Source organism: Pezoporus flaviventris, unplaced genomic scaffold (genome assembly GCF_033815535.1).
Source record: "Pezoporus flaviventris isolate CSIRO_AGI_PZ_B2104156 unplaced genomic scaffold, CSIRO_AGI_Pfla_v1 ptg000001l, whole genome shotgun sequence".
Lineage (NCBI taxonomy): Eukaryota > Metazoa > Chordata > Aves > Psittaciformes > Psittacidae > Pezoporus > Pezoporus flaviventris.
In genome coordinates, this window is record NW_026892549.1 from 35,841,609 (window position 1) to 35,863,571 (window position 21,963).

General features: G+C 37.7%; 1 long non-coding RNA gene across 1 annotated transcript; it reads left to right on the top strand.

Annotated features, from left to right (window-relative positions):
- Window positions 1–7,259: 7,259 nt before the first annotated feature.
- Window positions 7,260–12,714, top strand: LOC133268611 (uncharacterized). The gene is made up of 3 exons (XR_009743116.1): window positions 7,260–7,386; window positions 10,654–10,814; window positions 12,081–12,714. It is a non-coding gene; the product is annotated as an uncharacterized LOC133268611 (long non-coding RNA).
- Window positions 12,715–21,963: the final 9,249 nt, after the last annotated feature.

A 21,963-nucleotide genomic window follows, 5' to 3' on the forward strand; every position in this document is an offset into this window, starting at 1 on the left:
TTGCGTTCACCTGGAATCGAACGTGCAGGTTTTGACCCGGTACATGGAAATGATGGTAGCCTTGTGGTGCGCTTGGTTTAGTCAGAGCAAACCCCCCTGTATGAATTTGTTAAAACAGCAACTAATTGCATGAATTTTACATGAAGTATAATTTGTACAATTATTCTAGGCATGCTGAACAGGGTTTTAATATAATGATTGTGTAAAATAATCTATTCCATTGCTCTTTCTTTGCTTTATTTGATATAACAGAAAATCAAGCTCCGATGTGTAGCAAGTAATTCCAAGTTCTTACCGGTAATACTTTCTACCACGTTTTACATTAATACTATAGCAAATGTAATACAGTGATTTACGCTGTGCAGATTTTGCACGAGTATGCTATGCATATTTGATGACACATTGCATATTTTAACAAGGTTTTTAATGACTGATTGAAATGTTTGCTAAGATATTTTTTAAGAGCTGGAGGAGAAATGGTTGTGGAAAATGTGTGTAATAGAATAGTGATAAGGATGGGAGGGTTTTGATTGACAGTATGAGGAAGCAGATGGATGACTAGGTAGGTCAGAGGTAAAGATGCCTTTGACAGCTTTTTAAGTTCCTTTGGCCATTTTGGTCCAATGAATCATGCAAAACATGTGTACATTACCAAACTGATGTCTCTGCATCGTTTACTGTTGGAATCCTCATCTTTTCAAACCCACCCTAACCTTCTTTCATCACCACTTGACGTGCTATGTCTAAACTAGATTGCAAGATCCTAAGAAGGCAAGAATCTGTCTTGTATTACTTGTCAGCAAAAAGAAAAAAAAATAGGAAAAAAAATGATGTAAACCTATGGAGCTAGAAGAACAACCGTGACAGATTGGCAGAATAGGCGTAAGGTGGGACATGTTCTGCTTAATTTTCGCTGTCTGGTCATCACTCCCCTCCCCTAGGTAGTGCTCAAGGGAGATGTGGTGAACAATGATTTCCTCTCTGCCCCCCCCTCCCTCCCCCCCCCCCCCCAACTGGCATAAATCTGAATTTTCATAAGTCTGATAAGAGACCTAACTGTATAATTTTCCTTATAACATTATGCAGCGAGTGCTGTTGCTATAGTTAAAATGGTTTTCTTCGCAGTCTGTCTTTTCAGGTGCTATGTGTGTCCTTCGCAAATTACTTTGTCAACTGGAAATGCTCTGATTTATCCCTGCAAAAGGTTACTGTTTTTGGAAATCTTGTTTAAATTGCATAGGACAATTTTAAAATTGCTGTGATACAAAAAAAGAATGTGTGTGTATTGAGAAAAGCAGAAAAAAGGATTTTGCATGGAAGTTATGATTTCCAGGTACTGTTTCTGTGCAGAATGGACACAAGTTTTTCGTTTGGGTATTAGAACTTGTCATGAATGTGGTCTCCAGTGGGGAATGTGTCACTTGCTAAGACACAGGGGCAAGGGCAAAGAAAAAGGATTGAAATAGAGGAGTGATAAGTAGGTAGAAGGCAGCAGACTGTTTGTATTCAGTACCCTGTTATTTCCAGCTAAACAGATGTAATATATTTGTGGTGGGTCCAGAGAGCTGCATGGCTTAGTGATAACATTTCACGCATTTATCAGAGTACACATTAATCTGGGAATGCACAAACAAAAGCACCGCTTATTTCAGAGCGTGATCACTCGAAAGCTGCCCATTTGTTCAAATATATACAGCTGGAAAAAATATATATGGGTTGAAATATATATACACATATATGTAACTCTTGAATTTTTGAGCATATGTACTATTTTCCTTCTTACAGATGTAGAATAACCATGAATTCATAAAGATCCAAGGCTGCTGTTGCTGATTAGATGTAACTTTTGGCCTTATAAAATATATTACGCAATAAAATCTGTGATGTTTTATTCATGCTATCACTGCAATTTCTCATAGCTGCAGTGTTTCTAATGCTAAAGGGCTGATACGAGTACAAATGATCTTGTTGGTCTTCAGCTGACTTTTTAGGTCAATTTTATTTTTTATTTTTCCAAACTGAAGGCTGAATGGATGAAAACTTCAGGCACATTACTTCCGTGCATAAACTACCTCTACTGTTACACTGATATTAACAGGCATTTATTTCTTAAGCTTTAAATAAGAAACAGCTGGTAATGACTTTGAATCTGTTTTAAGAGACATTTTAGGTAAAATGCTGATAGCTTGTAAATGTGTATTCCTGCCTTAGTCTCTGATCGTGCATGCAAGTTCATATGTGTGAACAACGTAAAGCAAGAGGTCAGTCCTACAAAGACTATTCACTTGTCTAAAAATTCACAGACATAAATGTTTTCAGGATCAAGGCCTTTTTCAATAATTGTGATAGTCATGTACCTTGAAGTGACTGACTGATTTAGAATACACTTAATAATTTGATTTTTTAATATAGTAGAAACACTGCATTGATGGGTTACCAAAGCGCATCATACGGGTTCACACTTCAATCATTTGTAATATATTTTTTTGTTTGCTTGTTTTTGTAATTTTTTTTTGTTGCTGTTGTTCTTGCTAGTGACGGCACTAACACATAATTTAAACTTTCTAAAAGTCGCATCTTAATTTGTATGGGCCGTGCTATGGTATTAGTTTTTCTACACAGGCTTCTTCCTTGAATTATATTTAGTTACACATTGACCGCTTTAGAAGAAACAGCAGCGGATAATACTGGTCTGGGACTGAAGGGTGAGAGAGCAACACCAATATTTTCAGTTGAGAGAAATTTCAGGTTGCTGAAAGTTGTCTCCTAGTTTAGAAGGAGACACCCACCCACCAGGAATTAAGCTGAAATCAGAAATGTAAGCTAACAAATGCTTTTGGTGATGGATCAACACCCTGGTTACAGCTTATTTACCTTTGTGGAAATGTTTGCTGAAGGGGAGGCGTTATTTATCTGGAGTGGACTACAGCTGAACTGTCACATCTCCGTCTTCCATAGACTTCCTGCTGGAGACACTGATGAAATTTGGTGGCTGCCTTCTGGCCTTGGGGAAAGTTGGGGCTCACCCTCTATCATCTGAGGCTCCCTCCCGAGGGCTTGGCAGCAGTGCCTCCCATCTTACCTTTTGTTCTGTGGTTGGTGCCTACATTTTAGTAAATCAGATCTGTGGTTCAATAACACAGAGAAATAACCGCTTCCCATGATGTATGTCCCCTTTCAGCAAACCCTTAAAGCACCTTACCTCTCCCTGTGTTGCCACTGCCTCACCACTATATTTCTAGAGCATGATGGTTTTGTACATAGGCATTACTTTAAGCTTGGTGTAAGCTCTCTTCTGGTAGCTTACTTTACTCTTGCATTAGGAGAAGAGAACATTTCACTTGGATTAGATGCAAGGTATTGAATAAGAGGTAAAAGCTGTTTATTAGCTGTTCCTGAATTTCCTATGGAAAACATCATGCATAAGTGCTGAGGGGTAGTAGCATTTTTCAAAGTCCATGAGTGGTTCAGTTGCCTGTGTTTAGAAATGATGAAAATCTCACCGAGAAATCTTCAGTCTGGTGGTTCCAAGGGATTTCCTCGCTTTTTACAGTTTGATTCTTGGGCACATTATCAAGCATTTATTTCAGATATTCATTGAGCAGTAGTATTTTTTTGCAGAGCAGAATAGTGTGGATTAAATCCTCTACTGGTGTACAGTTATGTCATTTCATTGGCTTCAGTGGTTCAATACAGATTTGTATCATCTGATAGCTTCCTCTAGCCAAAGCAGGTGCTGTTTGATGGAATGAAGAGGGCCAAGTATCAATTTGATACGCACATTTGTTTCTCCTGTGTTAAAATAATTACAAAAACATCAACTGATATCTTACTGTACTTGCATTTTCATTTCTGTCTGTTTATATTATAAAAATAGTCGAAGCTTCATTTTTGCTTATTGTCAAGGTTGATTTTGATGCTTTAGTTTTCTTCACAATTAAATGAAAACCAGTTTGCTTGGTATGTGTTTTACAAGAATTTGTCCTTTTTTAGGAGTAATATTTAGGCCAACTCTATTATTATAAAAGAAATATTCAGAAGTTGGAAAAAAATTAATCAGATATTTTTAGTCCTTCTTGTATATGTCTGGGATTTTGTAATGCCCAAATCTTTTTCATGTTCTCTGCAGACTTATCTAGTCTAGCTCTATTTTTTTCCTTTATGTTAAATGCCACAAAACCCCTGTGATGTTAACATCCAGTATCATATTTTAAAGATTTCTGTATCAGTTTTGTTTCCATGTACTGTTCACTTATAACTTCTTTCTAATCGAGATAGATGAAAAATTTAAAGATTTTTTTTAATCACAAACTGATTCATTTATATAAGTAGACATAAACTAAAGTAACATGAGGTGTAACAACAGAAATTAAAAATGGGCTTTTAAAAATGAACATTAAAATTTACATTAAAAACATGTGGATAAAAGATTGCTTCAGGAATATATTTTCCTGTACACCATTCAGACAGATGTAATCTAAAAGGCCAAACCCCATGGTAGTCTATTAGCAGTATATGCTTATTTTCCAGACACATTATAACTGCAGAAACAACACAACTAATTGTCCTGTGACAGTGTAAAGCTTAGTGTACACATGCACATAGATCTTTGCAGGATCAGGGCCTATGTCTATTTTGCTTCAGCAGTGTTACCTGCTCTGGGGTTTGGGATGTTTTCTTTCCCCTTGGTAATTAAAATGCAGATCTGTCACTGTGGTCACATTTCCCAGCTTTATAAGGTCAGGGGCGATGCCTGTGCTGAATACAGCCTGTGCTAAACAGTGATTATATTTAATTTTTACTTTATCTTGATATCTACAGCTGCCTCAGGGTAAGGATCTAGGAGATTTTAAGTGTAGTTCTGTGTACCCAACCCTTTTCACAAGGGTTGTTTTGCCATCAGTTCGGCTCCCGTAAGTCACTTTAGATGGTGACGATGCTATTGCATGCGAAAGGCTGCCAGGCTGGTGGGTGCAAGGGCAGGACAGCAGGAAGCTTGTGATCTCTTTCACGGGCAGGTAGGTACGAGATTGGCTTATCTATAACCAAAACTTGCCCTCACAGAGTTGTTTTGGGTAATGCATGTATTGCTTTATTCCTGGGTGATGAAGCAGCGGAGCTCCAACCTGATGCGAATACACCAGTAGTCCCGAAGTAGCTTCTGATCTCTTCCCCTGGTAGATCTCCAAAGCTTTGCATGAGCTCCAGCCTCTGCCTTGCTCTTCTCCATCCTTTTCCTTACTGGGGGGGGATGTGGGGGGGGTTGGGGGGGGGTGGGAGTGGGGGTGGGGGTGTGCTCTTCACTGGCTCCTCACGGCTAGTTCTGTTTAGAGCTTGAGCATGTAGACGAGTGCTCTCTCCTTTTAACACCTTCTGTGGAGGATGCTTAAACAAGGAAAGCCCTGCTCAGGATTAGCGAAGAAGAGGAGATCGATGCAAGGCTGCTCTCTTTTGTACCCAAATGTCGTAATTTATGTTTGCATACAGTTTCTTGTGATTGTGAAGGGTTTAACTCATATAAAGCATTTGACATGGCACATAAGAATCAACAATGTAAATATTTTTAGCATTTATAGTTTCATAACCAGGGTGTCTGTTTCTGTTTTTATTAAGAAGAATGTAACAGGTGAACTAGTTTTATGGGTGTTTCATTACAACCTATGGAGCCTTTGCTGATCTAAGTTTGATTCTTCATAGCTTTACATACATATATTTATTTATTTAATTTAAACACCATTTTCCAAAAGACTACCGGCCAGAGGATATCTTAAAATAACCTGCTTGAAATTTATCATTTTATAAAAAACATTTAAGCTTGTAGGAGTTTCTGTTCTATTCTGTAATTGCAAGAATGTCATGTCTAGCCAATAAAGACTATAGGATTAAATCTTGTCTCAAATCATGTTATTTCTGTCTAATAGGAGAACATTTGAGAACCTATAGGCACTTTTTCTGGGTTACACAAAGAAACTGTTTTGCCTGAGAAGTCCTGAGGTTTATGCATTTTATTAGATTGTTTGGTTTGGTTTTTTTTCCACAGAAGAGTAGACAGCTTTAGTTCATCTTCTGTATTTTTCCACACATCTTGGTGTCCTCCTGTATTTCATCAGAGATTTAGGAGCAGCTTGACTAATGCTTTTATTCTATGGCATAATATTTTTCTTCCTTTTTTTTCATGTAAAATTATATTATTATTCTTATATTTACAGTATCCTTTGCGAAGTTTCATCTTGTATTACAGTGTCTACAATGACAAACCACAGCTCGTCTAAGACAGGGAATATTTTTCTTGAGCATCTCCAGCATCGGACTATGGTGTGTGTATGTCAGTTTTACTGAGAGGTTGGATTAGGGTATCAGCTGTCATTGAGTCTTGTCAAGATTTATATTTTGGCTGTACACCACACAACTGTGTGAAGACTGGCCTCCGCAATCGAGGAGATGCATCTTCTAAATCCTTCCTCGCGGCTGTTACTAGTGGCTTTGTTTCTGACAGTTTCTAATTTTCTGTACATAATAAAATCAATTATTTTGCACATGTATGCTAAAGCTAGAGGCTGTTTTTTGACTGTGCATTCTACAATTAGTTATGTAAATAGCAGCATATGCTACAAGTTTCCAGTGCTCACCCTGCCTTTATAGAAGTGTTGGCTCAGGCTCTGCTTCAAAGTTAGTTGGCAGAGGTGTTTGGTGCTCTGTGGCTCAGGCTCTGAAGACAATGCTTTCTTCATCAGTTTTCCCTTGTGTTTAGTGTGTTAGTCTATAGTACATCTATAGTACATGTTTCTATGCCAAAGCCAAGACATGACTCGAATGCACTAAGGATTTTGTTAGTCAGATATTCAAACTTCTCCACATTTTTCTTGGTTCATATATAGAAGGGTACTGTAATTGTATGTGTGCTGTGGAACACCTCCTGTCTGCATAGTCAATCTTCCCCCTATCCCACTTAGCTTATTTTTTTAAATAACAAAGAAATAATAAATTATTTATTGAAACAATAAAGTTTGAATTCACGTCTCTGCCTAATGGTTTCTAAACCAGCCCTTTCCAGAGATTTCAGGGGTATATAATGAAGTTATTATTTAATCCCATATGAAAGCCTATTGCAATTTCTTCAATATCATCAAATATTTCGTTATCTTTTTTTAAAAATACTTCAGCTGCAGAGTGTAATCCACAAGGTAGGTTGGTAAAGCAGCAAATTCCAAGTGGTGTTTTAAAAATGCCCACACACAAATTGGTTTTTCATCTTCTCCTAGAAGATCCTGCTGGAGCCCTGATCAAGGACCCAGTGTGGAGCAGTTTTTGGCACTTTGGTTTTCAGCAGGGCTTCTGGGTCTTAAATCACAAGCTCCCATAGCTTCAGTCACAGAAAACAGACAGGTTTGTTAAAGCTTATTATCTGTTACTTTTGTGCTAGCTCCCTGTATGGGGGGGGGGGGGGGGGGGGGGTTAGGTGGGTGGGCATTCTTTAAAAATAATTTTGGTTAGGAATTTTATATGTTGTGGCACCTACTAATATAGGATATTTGTTGGATGTGCAAGCTCCTCCAGAATTCACTAATAAAGTTAACTTATCTCTTAAGTCAACTGTGCTATTACGTTCAAGAATCATGTATTATTTGTATTTATGTGGAAACACCCTACAGCTGAGGGCACATAATAGTGAAGCCACAATGTAATAGTAAACAGGAGCTTAATGGTAATGGCTGGCATGAGGTTGAATTTACATGCTATGAAAAGCCTCTAAAAAAAAAATTTCAGACAAACCTCAGGTGAGAATCCAAGCCCCTGTTGTGGATTGACCAATAAAGTCCTTGGGTATTTTGAAGACTACTTGATATGCTCACTTTTAAGGGGTAATTAGCTCAGATTCTGTTGGGTGCATGAGACAAAATATGCCAAGTGGATATATGTCCTCATGGATGAGGGAAATTCCTAAATCTGAGCAAAATAACAAAGTGTTTTTTTTTAGAAAAGGAGCTAGCATAGTCAGAGAGGTGGGAAAGAAAGTCCTATCACACAGTGTAACTGGTGTGTTGGGTTGGTAGAAAGAGATCTGCAAAATGAGAGACCAGTCATAGGTAGTACAAGTAACAGTCCTCCATCAATATCCTTCACCTGTTGTCTTCCAACTAGGGTCATTAACAAGCGATTACGTGCATAGGCCCTTTTATTTTAGAGAAGGACAAGGATTACTCTTTGACCTGGAGGACTTTAATTCCTGCATATTGCTAAATAGTGCATGCATTAGGCTCTTCTTTGGAAGTTCATGGGGGTTCATTAGCACACACCTTCTATTCCATCATACATCAAGTGTTCATGCCCTCATATTTCTGAACATGTATGGTGGCTCATGAAAGAGCAAATTCCAGAGGCAAAGTGACCTGTTGGTCTAATAGCAGCTACTTTAATTAAGATACATACTTTACTTCTTTAAAATTACTTTTTTTAGCCGTTTGTCTAACTTAAATTTATCTTTTAAAACCCATTCCACTAAACATGTGTAACGTCTACGCATAGGCAAATGCTTAGAAACCAACTGTAATTATGCTAATCATATTACTGATGAGGTAAATGATAAATGTGGAAGCAAGTAGGTTAATTTTGCCTGATGAATGGCTTAAAATGATGATTTTGTAAGTAATCTTTTTTTCTTTGAAAGTTAACCTATTCTCCAAATGTATTTAAAATGTTAATAAACTATTAAATGAACAAGTAACACTATATTCAACATTTTTACACCATTTCTACAGTGGGTAAAATTGTAGTATAAAGTTGGTGTATACTCGATAACAATTTACATGTTTATTTTACCATCTGGTAAATGTGTAAACGATATTTTGAGAAGCACATTTCAAATTCACTTTAACAACTTATCCCCGACAATATGTATCCTATCTCATGTACTGACTGGAAGGATTTTGAAAACCTCTCAGAGAGAAATGCAGTAACAAAACATATTATTTTTTTAGTGATGCTTAAGATCAAGCTTAGCACCAACTTGGAGGTCTTTCACAAATTGGGAAGGATTTTGGTACGTTAGTGGTGTCAAAGAGAGATTTCAGACTATTTTACACACCACAGTATAAAGATATCATCTCATCTTCCCTAAAGAAACCATAGGGTGCATAGGTAGTAATAACAAAACAAATACAGTTTGCTATGTTGTTGTATAACTGCATTGTATCCTTTCCAGGGGGTTTGAATTTGCTATCTCTTGTGTCTAAATATGGGAAGCTCATTATTAGAAGTGTTACAATGAACCCCAAGTGGATTGCTTTTCTCATGTACTTTAACAGCACTTTGACACTACAGCCTTCTGCCTTTTTATTTTAGTCTTCTGTTTATTGGTCTCACTGGATAAAATCACAACCACTTTCTTAAATATAACAAACTAGAGAATATTCTGTTGTAGCCCAGCTTTTATTCACCCTTTCCTGGCTGTTACTAATCTTAACTGGGGGTGGGGGGGGGAGACTTCCTTTTCTCCTCCCCCAACCCCAATAAAATGTAAAAAACTCTGCCCTGAAAGCAAGTCTGCCTGGAGAACACCTCCACACTAATTACCATCTGGCCAATCTGCAAATGAGGTTTGAGAGCAGATTTCAAATGTAGGCTCCAGCTAGTCTGTGCCTTGTATTAGTCCATTAGTATTTATTAAGAGATCTGAAAGCATTTAGGCAACTAGAGAGCAGGCAGGTACCTTAACTTCTGAAAAACCAATTGGGCATTTTTTTGTTCCTTGCAGGGTCTAAATGCCTTTGACCTGGTACGTGATCAGCAATGCTCCTTTAGCATTTGTGGCAGCATTTTGTTGAGTATATACTTCATAATGGCCAATGATCTTAAAACACCTGTTAAAATGCATTGGTGGAAAAAAATGTAGAAAATTATTGTACAAATTGTAGTTACTCCTGCATCAAAGTTAATGAATTACAATATTAATTTGTTTTTATTTATGTGCTATTTCAGCATGGTGGGAGAAAACACTGCTTAGTACACAGTCAAATCCATTACTCATCCAGACTAATCAGAGAAACCTGTGAGCTGCTCTGATTTTATGTGTGTATTTAAAACCAGATTTTATTATTATTAATAATAATAAAACCAGGTTGTCATTAAACAGCAACATTAAACTTAAAAAGGTATTTGCATTTTTGCAGCTTAATTAGGCACACTGCATTTAACAGTACTGTTGTGTTTCATTTAGATATTACATGCATTTCACTAATGAATTTCAGGTTCAGCAGCCATTTTCTCTTCTTCTTCCCTTACAGAGATTAGACAGGACCTTTTCTGTTTGTAAATCAAAGATGATGTAATTCTTATCAGACTTAAATAATTTTTCTTTTCCCTTTGCTGGCTTCTTGTTTTGTCTCAGCTTTGCAAAGAGCGCTGTCAATCTTATGTAAACAATAATCTATTATTGTGTTGTCAATGATAACAAAATCCCAGCCCAGAAACCCCTTCAGCAAAAGAGCACTAGCTGTTTAGGACACTTGTTAAAAAAGATCTTCCTGCAGGAGCCAGTTAGCTCATGGGTGAAGTCCCAATTGAGAGTACCTGGGAACATGCAGAACTGAACCTGAGTTTTGTAGCGCCAACAGCAGTTTCTAACAGGTACTTAAAAAATGTCTTTCTCTTTAGGTTGTCTGCTGGTATCTATATTGCAGAAGCAGGTGGTCAGCAAATTACTCCGGGGTTTAAAATGGTGTTTAATTGGAATCACCTGGAAAAAGTGGGCAACACATTGAAAATCTACTTCATAGAGTTCTGGAGAGGCTTCCAGAAATGATACAGGTTTGAAGGTAGGTAGTAAATAGACTAGGCATTGAATGCTGGGTAATGTTGCTTTTATTGTTTTGCATTGGAATTGTAATACAGCAATTTTTCAACGGAGAAGAATTTTCCTCTGTAGCTATTTACTGTTAGATGTGGTGTTTGCAATCATGCCTGCCAACTCCAGGAAGGGATCTGCCCCTTACCCTGTGATCACACTTACCCTGGTGGATTTCAAATAGAAGGTCCCTTGGCTTGCAAAATGTAAGCTGTTTCCCTTTAAGTGAAAAATATCCAAGCCCATTTTAAAAAGATTAATAAAAAGTGACCTTTCAAAAAAGTGAGTTAAAATTATATATTTAGTTATCATATTGTTAATAACTGGTGTTCGCTGGCCTCAGAAGCTTCCCTGCTCCCCATGTTTTTCTGTGTGTCTGCTTACTTCCAATAATTGTAAATACCAAACTATGTATTTAGTGCTTTAACTTTTAAAATACAATTTTAAAATTAAATGTGAAATTTTTATAGATTTTGATATTGACTAAAATGGCCCTTTTAAAGTGACATAAATACATAAATGGAGATCGATAAATTTATTTCAAACTACCATATGGGAAGGCTGATTACAAGGGCATGTGGAGCACAAAGCCAATTAAAGATATTCTTACTTCTTACTGTGGACCATTGCTGCCTTCCCTGTGTTCCCTGGAAGCTAAACTGAGTAGCATTTATGAAAAATATTAAGCTAAGAGTATCATCATAAATTCTCTCTTTATGTAGTCCTGTTCTCTATTGACAGTCAGATTTGCATCAAAGAACATGACACCAGTGACTTGCTGGCAGCTTAAGTAATTGGGGAAAAAAGTGGTTATTCATATGGAAACAGGAGTTGGCTCATTACAGCCAATCACCTGAATAGCAAATGGTATGGCTGCCAATAGATGGAGAAAAAGGCAAGTCTAGTGGAAAATAGGAGCATTTAAAGGCCAAGAAAAGACATATGGTCTGTCTATGCTTGCCTTATACGCCTGGAAATTATAAATTAAGCTACGATATAGCCCACCACCTTAATGTGAAATTCTCCATTTTCCCCATATTAATCTTGAGAAATTTAACAGATTTGGCTATTAACACTGACTTTGGCTTTTGTAACAGCATTGAAGTTTTATATTAAAATAATGGCTGAATTTATTGTTGTTTAATATTTGATTCTGTTATGGCTATACAGGATGTACATTTGAAATAAGCTCTCTTTCACAGCAATTGTAGATGTGGCTCTGTTTTGTCCTTTACAGATGTTCATATTTTCATGAGGGTAGGCAAGAGGAGAAAGCAAATTGCTCTTAGCTGCTCCTTTTTATAAGGTAATCCTGTGATGCTGATATGAAATGATTTGTGTCTTTAACGGATATCTCATTTACTGTTAGTGGTAGTCATAATTTTAATTCAGTGTGCTAATGCTCTCCTTTACTCCTTAAGGTATATTGGACTTTTATTTCATTACAGGAACAATGCAAGTTCAAATTGGTCTGTAAGTTTCAGAAACTTTGGGCTTATTGAGGAGGCTACCTGACCACTCTTCTGGTAAAGCATTAGTAAAAGTTGAGAAAACAAAATCTTCTAAAATGTGCTTGTGTAGACACATTTCACTTGAGAGACCAAGTTCTTGAATATCTGAGGGCAGTTTGAGTTGTAAAGATTTTATGTGGCCTCAAGACTATGAAGGCCTGTACCCTTCTTAGCTGCCACCTTCATGAGCTTTTCTTGTTTGTTTGATTTTTTTTTTTTTAATAGATTCCTTATTCTAAACCATCCCATGATCTAGAGTCACGTGGAGAACAGATGCTGAATTCTGCACCTTTTTTAATGCCATGTGTTGAAAATCCAATGGTTTCTCCTTTTCAGTTAAAAATACTGAGAAAATACGGGCCCCTGGACCTTATTTCTCCATTTCATGTACCTGAAGGAGTTACTAAAGCTATTAATTCTGGTTTGTATTCATGGGCTTTAAAAATAACTATTTTTTATATATTCCAAAATTCCTGATTGCAGCTGAAAACCCTTTTTTTGGTTAATAAATAATTTCTGACTTCATTGTGGTATTATAGGAACGATGAAGCCTAAGCTTTTGTTTTGAACGAAACTTTGGATTTAATGGAGGAACAATGAATGGTAAAACGGTGTATTACAACTAGCATGCATTTAAAATTTGATATGGGATAGATATGAAAACCATGGAATTTGAGGCTGCATAAAAATGTATATATGCTTATCCGAAATAATTACATCCATAAAGTTTCTAATTGGGTCCAGTGACATAGTACACTGGCAGTTCTTTCCCTACCCTTGCCAATGTTAGGTCCTTTCACAAGTACTTCTGTTCGCCTCTTCCCTACTGCTTCTTTGCGGGTGAGTGACCTGCTGGCTTCATTTCCTTGTCTTACTTCAGCACAGGCACAATCAAATCATCTCAACTAGTGACCCTTCTGACAAGGAACTGCAGAAATGAAGATTCTTCATCCACTTTGAATCTGGTGCGTGTCCCACAGGGTTATTTTGGGATTTCAGAGGTGTAGGGCAAAGGGAAGTAAATCTGCACAATTCTGAAAAAATGCTGCTAAGAAAAGTTCTTATGAAAATATTGCTTTATTTTGGGATCATCCTGCATTTAAAGTACTAAAGGCTTATATTTTAAGAAGTTTCATCTTAGTGACCTTTTTCATTCAGATCCAAAAATTAACCCATAACTCTTCAGTAAAGACTTACCAGGGAAGACCAGTCTAGGTAACAGGAGCCTTTGCCCACCAGTATACACTGATATCACTCATTTACTGTAGCTCCAATTAATGGTAGTAGAAGTTACACTTGTAAATTCCCCCACGCATTAATGAGCGAACAGACTCCCTCTGTTTAGTTAACCATCTTCCAGTTACCTGGCACTTTCCCCATCCCTTGTGAGATCTCAAATATTTAATTAAAGCCTTTTTTTCTTTTTTTTTTTTCTTTTTTCTTTTTCTTTTTTTTTTTTTTTCCCTCCCCCCACTCTCCTTCATTCAGTTTGTTGAGTTGTAATTCTTGTTGGCCTGATGCCTTGGCAACATTCAGCACTTCTAATTGCCTGTATAGTCTGGCCTAGTCATGGAGCCTTTTAACTTTCATTGAGGCTTCCAGCAGTATCAGCCTTGCTGGTCACAAGCTTCCCACTCAGGTTCCGTTCACAGCCCTTTCGCTGATTACTTGTTATGTATTTAAAGAGCTCCATACTGTTTATTTCATTTCCTATTTGAGATAGTCTGTTTGCTTAATTTTTTTCTATGCTAATTTAATTTTAAACATATAGGGCTGTCTTTCTGGTCAAACAAGCCAGAATTTTGCATCCGTATGTTACATTAAATAATAATAATAATAATACAACAAATAATAGTCAATGCTTTCTACTTCTGTAATGCCTACCATTCAACGATCCCAAAGCATTCTTATTTTACAAGTGGTAAAATGGTGTCAAGAGACATGAACTACTTGTTAAACATTACGTGTGACATCTGTTACAGAGCCAGACGTAGGATTGAGTAGTTTGGTTTCACTAATAGCAGTTAGCCTAATAATTGCAATATACTATAGGAATTATTAGGCTAAAATATGCTTCAACTGAATGGGCTGTACCCTTGCAGAGGCATGTACTGTGGAGACTTGTTCTCAGAATATCATGTTTGTTGGTATATCAGACACAGAATGGAAAATGGAATCGAATGGATATTGACATGGTCTCTGTAAAGGTTAGTAACCCCTGTAAGTATAAGTCATGTTGGTTTTATAGTCATTATTATGAATCACAAATAGACTGTCTTTAGAGTCTTTACTTTTAATCAGAAATAGTGTGGTATTTTGTCTCATTTTGTTTTCTGTGTGAAGACCTGGATTTCAGCAAACCTCTGGCTTACTATGGCTACAGTAAGTCATTTATGTCTCTGCAGAGATAACATGCTAATGTTAGGACTTATCCTAACATAATCTGAATGTGTCCTCTTTCAATGTCCAGCAGCATACAGAGAGCAACTGAAAATGGTCACTATAATTTGTGGTTTTAAGGTTGCTTTTGCCCAGCAGCTAATCATGGCTGTATGTTGTGAGGGCTACCATGACTCCCATCTGTGACCAAAGTCACATTCCTTTGTATGATCACTCTGAAGTAATCAATAACTAATTTTTCAATGCCTGCACTTGGCTTTTAGGATGTGAATGCTTATATGCATTGTTATTACATACGTGTCTTCTTCTTCCCAAGGTCAGACAGCAGAACACAAGAGTGAAGAAGAACTAATGTGACTATATCTGTAGTATATGTGAGTGGAGGTCAAGCAAGTAAAAAGAAGGAGAAATCAGTGCCGGCTGGGAAAGGTTCCCTAATGTGGTAAGCATGGTGAAATGATCTTTTATAGTTTTCTGGAGTGAAATTAACTTAATTCCTGTGGTGGTACAAGGATTACTAGGGACTGCATAGGAATAATAAGGTGGGCTGGAAAGCTAACAGCTGAGGTGTGTGGAAGTACAAGGTTATACAATATCCTTAAAAGAAAAATCTTAAAATGGAATCTGGTTGTTTTCTTCAGACAAGAAGAACTCAAACTGTGATCATGTCTGAAAAACAACAATATAAAAACCAGTTTGCTTCAAATACAGGATTTAATTTGTAAAATAAATGTATGTCCAATAATTTTTTTACTATTCCTTGTTTGACCCATATGTATTCTGAGCTCAGTGTTAAGCATAACTTGTTGCCCGTGGATGCATTTGGGCTTCTGGATAAAGACTGTGTGGGCTTCTGAGCAATAGTCTGCCAAGCAATATATCACGAATCCTAATTGTTTTAGAAAACAGTTGTTCTTTTCCTTCAGCAAATACTGTTGTATCCACATTATTAACATAGATATGTATAGTCTTTTTGAAAAATCATTCTCGGTTTAAAGAATTCTAATGCTTCATACAGTGATTATGCAAAAGTCTCATGTATAAGCAATACCGATGTTACTGGAAGCGCCTCATACAGAGTCCAAATATAGCAGATCAAATCAAAACTGTGCTACATCTTAAGCAACTGTTGACCCATTTCCATATCAAATTGGTTTCTGTCATAGAAGACTTTGCTTTTTCTTTTAGAGATATTTACTTGTGCTGTGCTAGCTCAACTACAGTAACAGCATGTTTTATTGTAAGATCATTAAATAATTGGTCAATTTGGTTTTAGCTTTGTTTATTAACAACTTTCTATTTAAGAGACTGTCATAATGAAAGGTTTGTTCCTGCTTTGTGGTATGTGAACATACCACTGGCTCCTGTAAAATCAGTCGCCATGATTCAGCACACGCAGAGAGCTGGTGCTAGGTGCTATGCCATGCGCAGGATGCCTACCAGTTGGCTTGATAAGCTCAGTCCTAAATATCTAACTTAAATAAACTGTGGGGAGGAAATTCTATTTTGAAGATTTCACTTTGTTCTTTGTTTACCTTTTTTTTTTTTTTTGAGGGTGGAGGGGAGGGACCAACAGGATTAATGGACTCTGGCATATCAGTAAAATCTCAGAGATTGCTATAAATACCTACAGTAGGAAGAAGGTGAGTTGTTAGTGGTGTAAAGCTTGTTTGTGTCACTTTGTTATAACATTAGCAGTATCTTAATATAGATTTCTTTTTTGGCTTCTAATGATACATTCGTTTCACTGGGGAGGGGATAGGGAAAATGTGCTACTGCTGTTTTTCTGACATGAACTGCTCTTCCTCTCCATGGCTCCTGGAGCCTCCTCAGGTGCTAGTGGGCCCTCTCGTGGGGCTGGCCACCGAACCGTGCGCCAGCTCCTGCTGTGTTTGGTAGGAATACCTCATTGTGTATGAACACTCATGTAGCTGACTCTGCCAGAGTAAATCTCAGACCCTTGTAATATTTTAAAGCAGGACTCATTTCTTGCACAAAAAATGTATAGCCCAGGTTGCAGGCAGCAGGCCAGTTGGGACCACAGCAAAGCTGCCAGTGCCTGTGATCCAAATAATCCATTATGTTGCATGCCATCAAGTCACTCCTACAAAATTAATTGTATAATATCAGCAATATTTGAGCATTTTGGCTTAGAAATTTCAAATAAATTTGCTTTTTCCCAATATTTTTTTTCTACGTGTTCAAGAAAATACCTCTATTTGAAAAATAAATGTAATAAATCATTACGGTGATTTTGATACCTTAACAGCAGTTCTGTGCTGAGGTCATGTATTTTTTGTCATCAGTGTCTATACAGATGATTCAAATGTACAAGAACAATTTGTAAACTTAGTATATTCGTACTTTTTCAGTTTTTCCTTTGAAAAGTGGGTTCTTATCACTTGGGGGAGCAGTGCTCTTAACATCAGAGTTTTCACGAAAAGCTAAACTTATTTTCTGAGGACGTGGTTTTACACATGCCACCTCCCAAAAGACTTTTCTGATCTCAGTTAGCAGAACCTACTGTTTCCTCCCCAGACTCAAGATCTATATGTCAAATATAGAAACAACAAACATGTGTGGTTTTACGTCTCATGTCAAAGATGATGCCTTCAGAAAGCATAGCTGTTTCCATGATGATGCCAGGGCAGGGTACAATATTAGCTGACAGGCATGGGAATCTTATATTTTACTGGGTATGTCCTGATGCAGAGCTAGCCTAAGTTGTGCCCTGCAAGCAGGCAGGTTACAGCCTGCTCCAGCTGCCCTGCAGCTCCTGTTCCTCAGTGGTGCTGAGTTCTGTGTTCCCACTTCTGCATGTGGAGACCCTCCAGTAGCATGGGGCTGTTCAGGGACTGGTGACCCATGAGACAAGCTGCCTCATGGTAATAATCTGTAATGGTACATTTTCACATCAGAGAACGAAGATTTTTTGGAAATGTCATTTCTAATGGAGATAATTTGCTTGAAGAAGCAAGAAAGATCAAGAAAGAGCAAATTTCCGGGGGGTTCCTTGCGAGCCTGGGGTTCCAGTTTCCACCTTTTTGGCAATCTGTGTATTGGGTTGATCTCACAAGTACACAGTTTCAGATCCTGCCTGTCTTACTGATAAGCCTCTTAAGGCTGAAGGATGCAAGTTTCTTGTTGCCTTGCCTCTGTCAGAAGCTCAAATAGCCTGATGGGAACTCAAAAACTGTGAGGCTTTGAAGTTGCTATGCAAGCCAGGGCTTATCATCTCCAGGTTTTTCAGAGTAAGTGGTCTATTATAATTCCTTCCACCACTGATTATCATGCCTGTTTATCTATGAATGGCTGCGATTAATTAAATTATTGTAACTGGTGAATAATTAACCCATTATAACTATAGTTTTACAATTCCAGAGAAGCAAAACCTGCCTTTGTAATAGTGTTTTAGGTTGCTTCTGGCTGCAGACTGTGAAGGTGCTAGTTGTATTTGAGAATTTAGCAAATACCGGCTAAAGGAAGGCTGAATCTAGGCTGTGTTATCCAGCCTTTCATATCTGTGAATTCCTAAACCATCTGAAAGGAGATATAGCAAAACAAACCCTTTCTTAAATCTAAGTGGTATTCTCCAGCTGGAATCCTGTTACATGTCATCAGATACAAATATTGGGTTTGGTGAACTCCTCAAATTGATGTTTCTTTTTCGAAATATTCCACTGCACTTGGCAAAACAAGGGAAAAAAATGGAGTAGAAAATTTCTTTGGAATAAATAAAAGGTAGCTGCTATTAGCATTTAGATTTGTATATGATAAAAACTATTTGTGTTCAGGTTTGGTGATGATGCAACTTTGAGTCATTCTTAAATGAGAGACATGGGTCTGAATCACAGCTAAACAAGTCACTACTATTTTTTTTTTCTTTGGAGATCTTCAGCCTGGCTTTGTTCAGTGAAACTGAATATGCCACATTAGAGCACAAGCAGATGATTACCAACAATGTTTATTGATGCTACCACTAAGAGAAAATGGCAGACTGATATAAAATAAAGAGACTTAGCAGATGGGATATTGGCATTTGAATTGGTTAAAATAGATTACTGATTTTACCCCAAACCTGCCCTTTTATGAACACTGTGGTATTGTCGCTTGTGGAAGAACTGTAAATCGCATTCATCCCTATAAAATTATTTCTCATTGCAGACCCAGACTATTTATTATTACACATGCAAAGAATATTTTATTACCAGGGAAATCTAAAGCAGTGGTTCCTTGTTAGAGCTCCTGTCAACAGTGACTGTAGACATAAGTTGCTAGCATTGAAAGTTAGATTAAAAGAAAACTTTCCTGCTTCTAGGCATCTCTTCAGTATAAAATCAGCAAAAGCACATCTGCAAATGTAATTAGACACATGCTTCTAACTGAAATCAGTGGGAATTAGAGGCAATATCTATTTGATATTGGCTGCCTTTCATTAAACCCTTGTGACTGCACAGTGCTGAGAACCACATGAGCCTGAAGAGGGACCCAGAAAGTCCAGCTGAAGGGTAGAGCTGTGACATGTGCTTCGATCCTGCTAAAACCAAAATGCAGATGTAGAATAGGCCTAGGATAGGTGTAAGAACTTAGTGGAATTTAGGCTATGGGTATCTGGCTCTAGGTGCCTAAATAAGACCATAAGGTCATCATGGTAACTCTTATGGACTCCAGGCTAGTGTGAGGAGGCATGCAATGATTAATTAGCTCTTTGGTTTTAATATCTAGCATTTTGTACTGTGAGTATCCAGCAAACTCTGTATGAGCTATCTTCATTATTGGCAACTCTTTTTCGTGGGTCAAGGCATGTTCTTTACATGTAGGTCACCAAAACAGTCCTGACTTGCCAGTATCTGCTCTGGTGGCTTTTTGCACTGGATACAGTTCTTGATGTAGCTGAATTAATGGTGACCCTTAGTATCCAGGATGATTCATCACAATTGCCAATGCATATTTATAGCAGCAAAAATTCATTCAGTGCTAGTCAAGGAAATCATGTGTGAATTTAAGTCCAGTTGGCAAGGTAGTACAGTATCTGAAATGTTGGCTGTGCAGCAGCTGTCATTCTATGCCAATCTATTCTATCATACAGTAAGCAGGTGGCTCACACATATTGTTTTTACTACATATCATTTTAATTTTGCAATGTCTCACTGAAATAGGAAATGTGTGCTACAGATTTCAATAAGATTTTCTTTATTGAAGCCAGGAGAGCATGTTAATAGCATGCAGCAATTTACAGTATAGTTGGAGTAATACAGCAGCTGCTGAACCTGTTTATTCCCTATGGCTGTAGTTGTGTATCAGTCTTAAGTGAAGCTAATTAACTTCTATTCATTAGGGGTTTTACATAAATTCAAGCAGAAAAGAGAATACAAGCCTCAGACAGTTTGTGTTCCTTCAGCACCCTTTTGTGATGCCATACTGCAGCAACCCGCCTCCTCTGGTAGACATTGCGTTGTCCTCAGGCCAGCTGAGGGGGACTCTCTGGGCTTGTCTGTATTTCTGAGATTTGGTAATTTTTGGATGGCTTGATCTGCTGAAGGAATTGTCTTTATTGCAATGTGGCATGTTAGTTGTTGTGTGGGAAAATGATACCTCGATGCATTAGAACTAACAGTTTTCACAATACAGCCCCTTGGTGTTTCACCTCTCATCAGAACTAGCATTTGAGCAGGTCAGGTGAGGCTGGCAGGACAGAGAGTGACAGTGTCCAACTCTGGACAGCCTTAGCATCCTCATACAAATGTGGTCTCTGTTTCTGGTATTGGATGATGTTCTTGGCTCGGTTGATTCTCAGTATATTTCTCAGCTTTGTCTTACTCTGGTTGGGCAAACATTTTCTTTCACAATAAGCAGTATCTCCTACTCGGGTTTTGTTTCTGTTTGTATTTTATTTAATTTTCTGACATTTCTTGGCCTGGGAGGATATCTTGCTTGGTCTGATTGTAACTCCTATTCATATTATGGGAAATTCTCATATTTCTCTTTGTGTGAATTACTGTTGATAGAACTGGTAATTTTTTTTTTTCCTCTCTCTCTGAGAGTTGTTTGTTTGCCTTTCACTCACAAAGGATATTGATAGCAGAACCCTTACCTTGGTTTGGCAAGGTGTTTCAAAAGTCTGTTCTCCGAGGGGGTGTTCAGGCTGAAACAAACAAACAAACACCTAAAAATATATAAATTAATTAATGGGAATTGTAAAGGAAAAAGAAGGATAATAATGAACATAGTATATGGGACTCCTTCTCACCCTTTAGGCTGAAATGCCTCTGAATTCAAGATTTGCATTTTGGTGAAAAGTTTTTCCCCATGTGAGCCAAAAGACTATGATAGCCCACCTGACTTCCTAAGGGCTTGTTTCATTGTCCCCTTCTCTTTGTGCTCACTTTGTCCTTCTCTCACTTGCACGTAATTACTGAATGTTTCTTCTTGCTCCCTCTGACTTTGTCTTGTCTTTTGTGTCCTGCGGACTTCTTTCACTGTGCCTCTCTGCTGTTGATTTCTTCTTATGGCCATGACAGTTTGCCAGTTCATGTATCATTTCAACTGAACGTCCAGTTCCTCTGAAAACCCCACTGTGGCTCTCACGCTGTTCCAAAATAGAACTGTTGAGGCCGAGGATGAGATTAAGTGAAGCATCAACACCATCCTCTCTTCTAAAATGCAGCTATTTTCTACGAATCAATACAGTATCGTTTCACTGCACATCACGCTACCGGCTGCTCTGGCACACCAGCTCCCTGCAGTTGTGCCATTTGAACGCTGAGTGGCACTAAAGCCCATGTCACTGGCAACACGAGGCATTCCAAAACGGTTCTCAACTCAGGAGGAAGTGAATAACTAGTTCATATATGAGAGGGCTTTTGTTTGGCTGGGAAGCGAGGTTTTGTAGATGCAAACCTGTAACAGGCATTACATATCTTGGACATGTTGCCCCTCCAGTTATTTTTGAGGAGAAATTTATCTTAAGTTTTGCTAGGGATCATTCTGAAACCATTGGAGATTTTTTCTGACCATGATAACTGACTTTTTCCTTTCTTTTTTTTTAACTAATTGACTTTACTATTTAGCTTCTGGCACATTCAGTTTATTAAAACAAAGCCATTCGTCTGGAAATCCTACATAAATGTGAAGTTAAAAAGAAATTTTTTAGTTTGTTCAGCTCAGAGAAGGTGTAGAAAACCCCCAGTGCTGTAAGTGGTATTGAAC